General features: G+C 36.5%; 1 pseudogene; it reads left to right on the plus strand.

The window, feature by feature from the left end:
• The window catches only part of LOC132857620 (ephrin type-A receptor 4-like), a 42,221-nt pseudogene that overhangs the window by 2,058 nt on the left and 30,163 nt on the right, over window positions 1–10,000 (plus strand).

A 10,000-nucleotide genomic window follows, 5' to 3' on the forward strand; every position in this document is an offset into this window, starting at 1 on the left:
TGATCACCTGTGTGACTGACAGCTCTTTGGCAGCGATGGTGGGAGGGCATTCAGTTCTAAATACGGCCAATTAGCTTCTTTCTCCTCCTGGACTGCTATCTGTGGACAGGGGCACTTATCAGTAACTCGCTCCATTGGCCCTCAGTGCACACAGGACAGCAGAGAGCTCCACACATTGAATTACTTTCTCACACTAGAGACCAGATTGGTTTCACAGCCATTGTCTCAATTTGCAATGTGATTGTGAATAATTGGTGGTAATTATTTATCTTGAGTTTGATTTTTTTATCTGAGTGCTGGAAGTTTTCAGGAGCTTTATGTGTAGAAAATCAGAATGGAAAACAGTGACCTCAGAAACACGGTGCTCAGAAAATGCCAAATAATGTACCATGAATAAACCAGTTAAAAAAAAAACAAAAAAGCAACATACCAAAATTTCAATAAATTAATCAGCCAACAAGTAAAATAACTAGTCATCAACCAGCCAACAGGTAATATAACCAGATAACCAGCCATATAACAAATAAACCAACCAACTGTGAAACAAAATCAAACAACCAACAACATATAAAAAAACCAACCAACAACAAATTAAAAAAAACTATATAACAAACCAACAAACAAATTAACTAGATATCCAAATCAGTCTGCCTGCCAAAAAATGAAATAAAACTCCCAAATAATCAGTCAATCAATAAACAAAAATATTCAGTTAACCAGCCAACAAATCAGTCATCCAACCAATCGGTAATAAATAAAAGAGTGTGTACACAATGAGCATTTAATTATAATATTAAGAGTAAAGTAGGTAAATCTCACCTGGAGAATTACATGCCTGCAGTATTAAAACTATAATTAGGCTTGTGATTGTTTTCAGAGATATCATGATTGTAAATATAATTTGTTGGTAACAGTGATTATGGTAATGCATATGAGCTCAGTGTGGAAAAGCCTGATTGATCAGACTGCATGAACACCTGCGACCTGCCAGAATGCTCACAGCATGCCCAGGTTCACTTCCAGAGCTGAATAAAACAAGCCTGGCTTCATGATGAAGCACTAACGTATCAATGCACGTAGCTCATAGTTCCACTTCTTTTAATTCTGCATTGTGGTGAGGAGGTTGGGTGAATTTCAAATTCGGATATAGACTCCGTCATTTTTTTGTTGTCTGTTTTTTTTATTTTATTTTATGATTATGATAATCTGATAGATTGTTTCTATGAATTATACACTGGCCACTATCCCAGTAGGCCACAGTGTAACTCTGTGACCCGTTTCACCTATAACTTCGCAAACCATTTATGAAGTGCCTTATAATTCTAGGTAAACACAGCAGCGTTTCGGCATAACTGAGAGTTGTATTTCTTTTATATTAGAAGAAAAGCAGACACCACTGATCATTTGTGCTTTCAAAAAAATGTCTGGTATTATTTTGTATTTAACATTAAGAATGATCATTTATTAAAAAAGAAAATCATAGCATAATTTATTAACTTTCCATGATCTACTTCCTGATATACGGTTATATTGTGATTGTGTCAGGATATCTATAATGAGTCTATAATGAGTCTAAACCAGGAAAATGCGTTTGTGAGACTTTATCTATCCTAACTGCTCCAAATCTAGCTCTCAGGGATTTTCTATAATACACAGATTATACCAAACCGCTACTACATTAAAACAGTGTAAAATCGTACAGACTGTTTTACTCTTACAGACTGTAAATGAAGCATTTTTTTAATCTTATACAGACTAGGGCTTGTGTCTGGACTTGTTCGTGTTTACAAATCCTTGTTATGGTTGAGATTATTTGTGATTATACATATCCCTTAATGATAGGATTTTCTGTACACTTTTCTGAACTTATCCTGCAAAAACTCACATGATGAATAAAACATGTCACTATTATGATGTTTTGGAGTAATTATTGTAGACAGTTATAAAAAGCGAAGGGACGGGCGATTGGAACAACCAAAGAACTGTAAAAAAAAAAATTATATATTTTTTACATTTATATATATTTTATATATATAAAAAGCAATAAAGTTAGGCATAAATGACATAAAGGGCATGTGTCACTAATTATAAGCAAATGTTATAAAAATATATATTGTAAGTCAAGTTACAGACTTGACTGTATATTTCCAATTCTTAAAAAATGTCATTTATAATTTCATAAAATTACTTTATTAAGTATTATGTTACTTTGTTCCTCCTCTATTACAATTCTCTCACTTCTCTCCTAATGTATTTTTTGTTGTTGTTGTTGTTTTTGAGCAGTTGTAATGTTATTTTCTCTTAAATATTCTTTATGATCTACAGTGGGAGGAGGTGAGCATCATGGATGAAAAGAATGTCCCAATCCGGACATACCAAGTTTGTAACGTGTTGGAGTCGAGTCAGAACAACTGGTTACGCACACACTGGATCGAGCGTGGCCCGGCGCAGCGCGTATATATCGAGATCAAGTTCACTTTACGCGACTGCAACAGCTTACCCGGCGTCACAGGCGCTTGCAAGGAGACCTTCAACCTCTACTACTTAGAGTCAGAGTCGGGTGGAGAGCACGGCGTACCTGAGCGCCGCTTTGCTAAGATCGACACAGTGGCGGCGGACGAGAGTTTCACACAGGTGGACGTGGGGGACCGTGTCATGAAGCTGAACACAGAAGTGCGCACCGTGGGTGCGCTCAGCCGCAGGGGCTTCTACCTGGCCTTCCAGGATGTGGGTGCATGCGTGGCACTTGTCTCTGTTCGAGTGTTCTATAAGAGATGTCCGCTGGTCGTCAGGAACCTGGCGAGTTTCCCTGATACGGTAGCAGGTGCAGATGCTTCTGCTCTGGTGGAGGTACGTGGTGCCTGTGTGGAGCACTCAGAGGAGCGCCAAGAGCCCAAAATGTATTGTGGTGCCGACGGGGAATGGCTGGTGCCTATCGGGACATGTCTGTGTCAGCCTGGTTATGAGGAGCGCAGTGGAAAGTGCCAAGGTAAGACGATTTGTTATGAAATCTCTCTTCTGGTTCTAGATATTCAGCACCATCCTTTCACTAGATATTTATCCTTCTTTTTTCTCTAGATGTTCATCCATCTTCTTGTCTAAAGGCTTCCAGCCTTTTTCTGACGTCACATATTCAACCCATACTTTTCTCTAGATAACTCTATTGTCTCTAGATGTCCGTCCTTCTTCTCTTTCCAGATATTTTTTCTTCTTTCCCCACAAAACCTTCATCCTTTCCATTGATATTGAGCTCTCATTTTATATCCACGCCTATATTTTCTTCATATATCCAGTTTTTCTTGAGATCTTTCGACTCAACAGGTTCATAGATAAGTGAAACCTCTAGAACATTTGAATAATCCCTCTCCTGTTTCCAGAATATATCTCAGAAATGTGTCTAGATATTCTTTATTTATCTAACCAGTACTCTATTTTCTGTCTCTAGATATTGTTTCCTATTTTCTCTCTTGGATACATCCTTTCCACGTCTCTAGATACCATCTCTCTCTTTTCTTTTAGACATGATCATCCCTTTTCTGTCTTGACTGGAGATATTCAGTACTCTCCTGTCTCTTGCTATCGAGCTTCATTTTTTTAGCCTTTGCTTGTTCATCCTTTTTCTGTCTCTATATATTCAGCGGACCCTCTATTTTTTTTTTTTACTCTATTTCGTTTCCGTCCATTTATCCTTGCAAACATCCACCTCTTGATCTGTCTATCCATCTATTCTTTTTTATTGCCTTAACGCACCCATCTGTTCAGCTCATAGCACTGAGGCAGCACAGTTTGCTGATGAATCTCTTGTCGTGGATATTGCAGTATCGGCCTGCACTAAATGCGTCATTAAAAGCTGCAGTTATTTTATTTCATTTAGCTGTCAGGTTCGGTTTTTATCGATCTGAAGTATTTGTGGTCGGTTATTAACTGAACACTTTGAGCTTGCTGCGAGCATTCTGTGTATAACACTGTCACGCAATTCCAGCTGGATTCAGCAGTGGAGCTGTGCATGTTAGCGTGCGTTGAAGTTGGACTAGGAACGAGTAAAGCTTGTTTAGTAGTTGTTTGGGTTTTCATACCCTTTGTGGTGATTAGTTATCTGTGGCATCATCTGCAGTCAGCTCATTGAGAGAGCGCTCCACGAGATGTGCTGACAAGAACTGCTGAACAGAGACGCACTGAAACGTGGAAAGGGAGAGAGAGTGTACAGAGCAGCGAGACATGATTCAAAAGACAAGGAACGATCAGCTTGAGTGGGCTTTATTTTTTTGTAGTTCTGCTGTAAAATCTTCACTCACAGTCTGACAATTCCTGAGGCTCACAGAAGGTTTAAAAAAAACAGCATTTAAAAAATCTCAAATATAGTCTAACATATAAAATATAATATAACACCAGTTATAAAAAACTAGTCTAATAACATCTAGTTACAGGTAATGTTTATTATCATCAGCAATGTGAGTTAGTTCCTGTTGTCGCTTTTGTCTGTAAGACAATTAAAAAATGCAGCTTGTCTTGTGATACAGGAAAATCACAAAAATCTGCTTCAGAAAACTTCTGAAAAATGCTAAAGTTTGTGAACGCAGAGTAAACAATGTTTTCACATTGACCATACGAGTAAAATATGATAGTGTAAAAAAGTAAACACCTTATAATAATAGGAGCTTTAGTCAGAGCTGAAAAATGATCTACACTTTACCTACTAATGCTGTGGTATACTATAACGTACAATACTATAATCTCATGTAATATCATAAAATATAATACAAATAACACTATAAACTTCTCTGACCTCTTATATTAAAGTATGATTAAATTATGGAATTAGAATATTTAAGAACAGCAGGGTCTAAGGAGCTTAAACCTTTAGTATTTTTAATGTTATATGATAATGTGACAAACCACTCAGTCAGAATATTTTCTTTAATAACGTTTTCATGATACACTTAGGATCTGTGGAATGTCTAGAGGAACTAGATTAATATTAATATTAATATTATTCCTACAGTTTTGGTATTTGGAAAATATTTTTCTACTAAATTTTTATCGGTTTGGGCTATAAATTTCTTCCAAACATCACTTTCGCAATTACATTTGTTTTAGAGGAAAGATTCGGAAAGGATTAAAATGTGTTTAGGATCGTTAAAAGCCTTAATAAGATCATATGTCTGATATAATATACTGAACTATTTTTCGTCTCCAAAGAGACGGCTTTCATTATTAACCCTTAAGAAGTAGGTAACTAGACTCATACTGAAGCATGCGCACACACACACACACACACACACACACACACACACACACACACATACACACACACACACACTTTCTCCAGGCTTCAGGGTTTCCATGGCTGTTATTAGGGTTACGGTAGCAACCCATGACATTTGATCTTAAGGGCCAAAGGCTAAAGGTTGCATTCTCTCTCAGCTCTCAAGTGTAGTCGTCCTGACCTGTTTGATGTTCTTTGGTGTGTTTGTGCATGTTGGTATGTATGTGTTTGATGAGTGTATGTCCATCAGAATGACCAATAAGGTCATTTTAGTGATCTCAGGAGAGTCGTAATTTCGCAAATGGAAATTGTAGCTTAAACCTAAACTTGTATTTGGACCATGTCAGTCCACTAATCTTTCACTGGGTGAAGATATGGTGTGTGTGTGTGTGTGTGTGTGTTTCACTGGGATCGGGACTCGGCTCGTAGCCAGTTGGTGGCTCAGGTTTGGGGCGATGTTGGTGTTGGTTGGGAGATGGAGGGGGTTTGGGGGTGGGTGTGAAAAGGGTAGAGGGTAAGGTTAAAGGTCACCAGCTCCTCCATCCATCTCCAGCTTCTTAGTTGACAGCGCAAGAGGAGAAATTTATTAAGACATCAAAACTCTGACAGCTGGTGTTTGACATGACACCATAGAGACACCGTCATGGGAAAGATAAAGATGGAGAGACGGGAGGGGGAAGGAATATTTCAGTTTTAGTTTTCCATAGTGTTGGACTTTATAAAGTCTTTACACCTTTGATTCTTCCCTCATCTTGAAGGTCCTACAGTTAGGTCTCAAAACCATAGCCCTATTTGTCAGTCTATGATTATGTGTGATTATGAACTTCGTTTCATAAGTACAGTAATCTATATAATAATATCTATGGATCTTAATGTCACTTGTAATTGTAGATCTTTTTATTGCAAATCACAATTAGTGGACTTTTCCTCGCACATTTCTGAATGACTGGTTAGGCCACTAGGCTGGCACGACGACTCAGCATGTAGCTTTGAGCTTAACGAGGTTCTCCAGATCACAGTTCCAGGTACAATTCTGAGCTTGGGTTACTGTTCATGTAGAGTTCTGTATGTTCTGCCTGTTTCTGAATGGGCTTCCTTCAGGATGACATTTTTCCTCCTACGCCATACCAGTAAGTGAACTGGTCACTCCAACACATTCCTAGGGGTGAATGACTGGTGAATGACACCTGAGGTGTATTTCCACCAGGATAAAGCTTTTACTGAAGATGTACGAATGAATGCTTACACTATTAAAGCACCCAGTCACAACATGAGCTCGTTACTTTTTACAATTTATTCACTTCACGATTGAGGAGAGTTGGACCATTTTCATTAAAGTGTGACATAAAAAACAAGCATAAAAAATTTGTCAACTTCTTTGTTAGTCAGGAGCGTGTAGTTGTTTCTTAAAATACTGTATTTTTTGAACAGTTGAACAAAATGATTTTCTAAATTATTTTTAAGTGTCTCTAAGGTAGCCAGGTGTACCAATGGAAATTTAGTACAATAGTTGTGATTGTAACATCGAACCTAAACCATAAACACACGAGTAATTACTTTTAACGCTAAACTTGGGTTTAAAAGTGCAGTGGCATGTGATTTGTTAAGCAAAAATTTTACCAAATAAAATATTGTAAAAAAAAAAAAAAAAAAAAAAATAATCAACAAAAAGAAAATAAAATTGTTGTAAAAGGAAAATAAAAAATAAAAATCAACTCTTTTGTAGAAAAAAAAGTAAACTTTTGTTATACACTATATTTCACTTAATTAGCTCCTTTTTTATTTTGCAGTTAACCTGGTTGTGTGTGAGAGATGGAGGAGGGAGGTGCGTGTGCAAGTGTGAATTTGTGTGTGTGTGTGTGTGTGTGTGTGGTTGGTAAAAGCTAGCAACTGAAGTCTGTTCTGTGTAATTGCTAACTTGTGCACCACCCACAAGCCCACATCCAGGCTTAAGAGACTTTTTATTTTTGACAGGAGGGTTTTCTTGGAAGCTTTATTACCATCAGTCAAAAGATTTTTGTTCAGCCTTAAAGCCTGGGCCTGATGTTTCTTGCCTGAATGATTTAAACACACACACACACACACACACACACACGTTTCAGGCAATATGATTATGCGTGGACTGTATAGAATGTATTTCTAACAATAAGCACATAACATTATTGAGCCGTTATTTTGTAATGTTAGATCTAAAAAATATTCTTGATACTGTAGTTTCACAGCAGCTGTATTGTTAGGAATTGGTTCTCTGATCACAGATACACTCTCTGTGACTTTATCTGGGTATCAGCAGCCAATTAGGACCAGCTCGAGAGCAAGAAAAATAAACTGCACCCCAGTTAGTAAATACAACCTTGTCGGTCTGAATTAAAGCGAATTTTTTTTAAATCATATTTAATATTTATCATATAATATATTTCATATAAAGTGCAAGCACTCAGCAGAACTTAAATGAAAGCACTCAAACACCAGTCAAACTAAAGATCAACAAACAAACAAGCAAACAAACAAACAAATAAATAAATAATAATTTACAGACATTTGAGGGCTGCCAGTTAGAGGTTTTTTGTAGAACATGACTTCGATATTTAAGAATATATTTACCATATATTAATAATAAATAATGATGATAATATTAGTTATTATTTAATATAAATTCAAAAAATAGTTTTTCCATTCCAATTATTTAATTAAATGTGTAAAAAAAAGTCCATATATATATATATATATATATATATATATATATATATATATATATATATATATATATATATATATATATATGGACTGAGAATGTTTTTATTAAATATATTTATTTAATTCTCTCTGTGTGTGTAAATATATATATATATATATATATATATATATATATATATATATATATATATATATATATATATATATATACAGAATTAAATAAATATAATTAATAAAAACATTCTCAGTGTATTAAATTAGAAAAACAATTTGAAACCCATCAATTCAAGAACAAAATTTCTTGTATGAGCTAAAGGTCCAAGATTCATTTGTGTCATTTCTATTCACACATTTTAAAGTGTGTGTGTGTGTGTGTGTGTGTGTGTGTTAGTTACTGAGACACCATTAACCAAGTGCTGAATGTACTGGAGCTCAAAAGCACTTTGCTTTCGATCATCTCTCACCGGCAGCTGTCATTACTGGTGGATCTCAGCCTAAACGTTGACGTAACGTTGAGCTAACACTCGGCTAGCGTTTCTGTGCAGAGATTTCTTTACTGTCAGCACTCATTAACAGTCTATGTAGGCTTATAACAGCAGACACATTTGAAAGCTCGACATACAGAAAGCATACGGCTCAGCTGCCCCTCCTCATCCCTCTCACTCTTTTTGTGTGTGTGTGTGTGTGTGTGTGTGTGTGTGTGTGTGTGCGCGCGTGTGTGAAGTGGGAGACGATGGACGGCTGAAAAGCGGGAGACTGAGTGGATTAGCATGTCAAAAGCTCCTGAATTAATAGCCTCTTTCTCTCTCTCCTGCTTTGGTCTTTCTTTGCCTCTCTCCATCTTTATTTCATACAGAGAGGAAAAAGAGAGTGGGAACGTCATAGGCAGACAGAGGGGGGAGATAAATAAAACAGAAATGGGGAGAGAGAAAATAAAAGGACGAGACAAAAAAGAGACAGGTGGATAGAGTGAAGCTGTAAGAGAAATAACACACTTGTCTGCTTGGGGGAAAAGTCTTATATATATAAATATATATTCATCATGTTGTATAAGTTGCATTAGGTTACATAAGGGTTGCACTGGCATCTAATAAAGTACTGCACTGACTACTTGGATAGTTTAATTACATTATTATCTAATAATTACGTGATGATACTTTACTCTCAATGTTCTTAATTCTCCTTAATGTTACTTCCTCAGTAAAGTCTTCATTTTCCCCATAGTGCCCTTTATAACCATGAGTCATCTGCTGAAAACACGTTATGTGTATGCCTCATGAGATGATTTTAGGGGAAAAGATCAGAGGGATCTATTTCAATACTAATATATCCATTTTTAAGCAATATTGTAAATATTACAAACATTTTATAGATCTCAAAAGACACATAAACCTCACAAATCGCGTCTTTAAAGTGATTTGTTGACGACTTTTGTGTATGGTATAATCTATGTAAGTTTCCTCCCTTAGATTTCCGGGAGGATTTTTCAGCCCTATTCATACAAACTCTTTCATCCTGATATGATATTATCTAAAATTTCTTTGAGTGCAATTATAAAACCATGCCGTAGAATCCTTTACATCACATTTGGCTCCAGAGGTTTACATGCTTTCCTGCAGAAGCCTCTTGTCTCCTCGTTCCTTTATTCCTCTGAGCAAAATGAAAGAAGTTCTTCGTCATTGATGATGTCTGACTTGACTGTTTTCATGTGTAGGATTGAGGACTGAAGAGTATTCGCTAGGGTACTGAAAAGCTTTCACTAGCAAATTACTGAAAATACCGGACTAGGATGCTTAGCATACAAAAATAAAGTCTTAAATTATCTTGTATGATCTTATGTTTCGGTTCAGTGTTTATGTTTAAGACATGAGAAAGCAGGAGATAAAAGGAGAAAACATCTTACAGTCTGGAAAATACGTAATACATTTGTCACAACAGTGGTCTAGTCAGAGTACAAGAACAAATGAGAGAAGGAGAGGGAAGACGGGGGAGAGCTTCCAAAGTCTTTCTCGACTTTTCACCAACTTGCTTGCCGCC

This window comes from Tachysurus vachellii, chromosome 15, assembly GCF_030014155.1.
Source record: "Tachysurus vachellii isolate PV-2020 chromosome 15, HZAU_Pvac_v1, whole genome shotgun sequence".
Taxonomy (NCBI): Eukaryota; Metazoa; Chordata; class Actinopteri; order Siluriformes; family Bagridae; genus Tachysurus; species Tachysurus vachellii.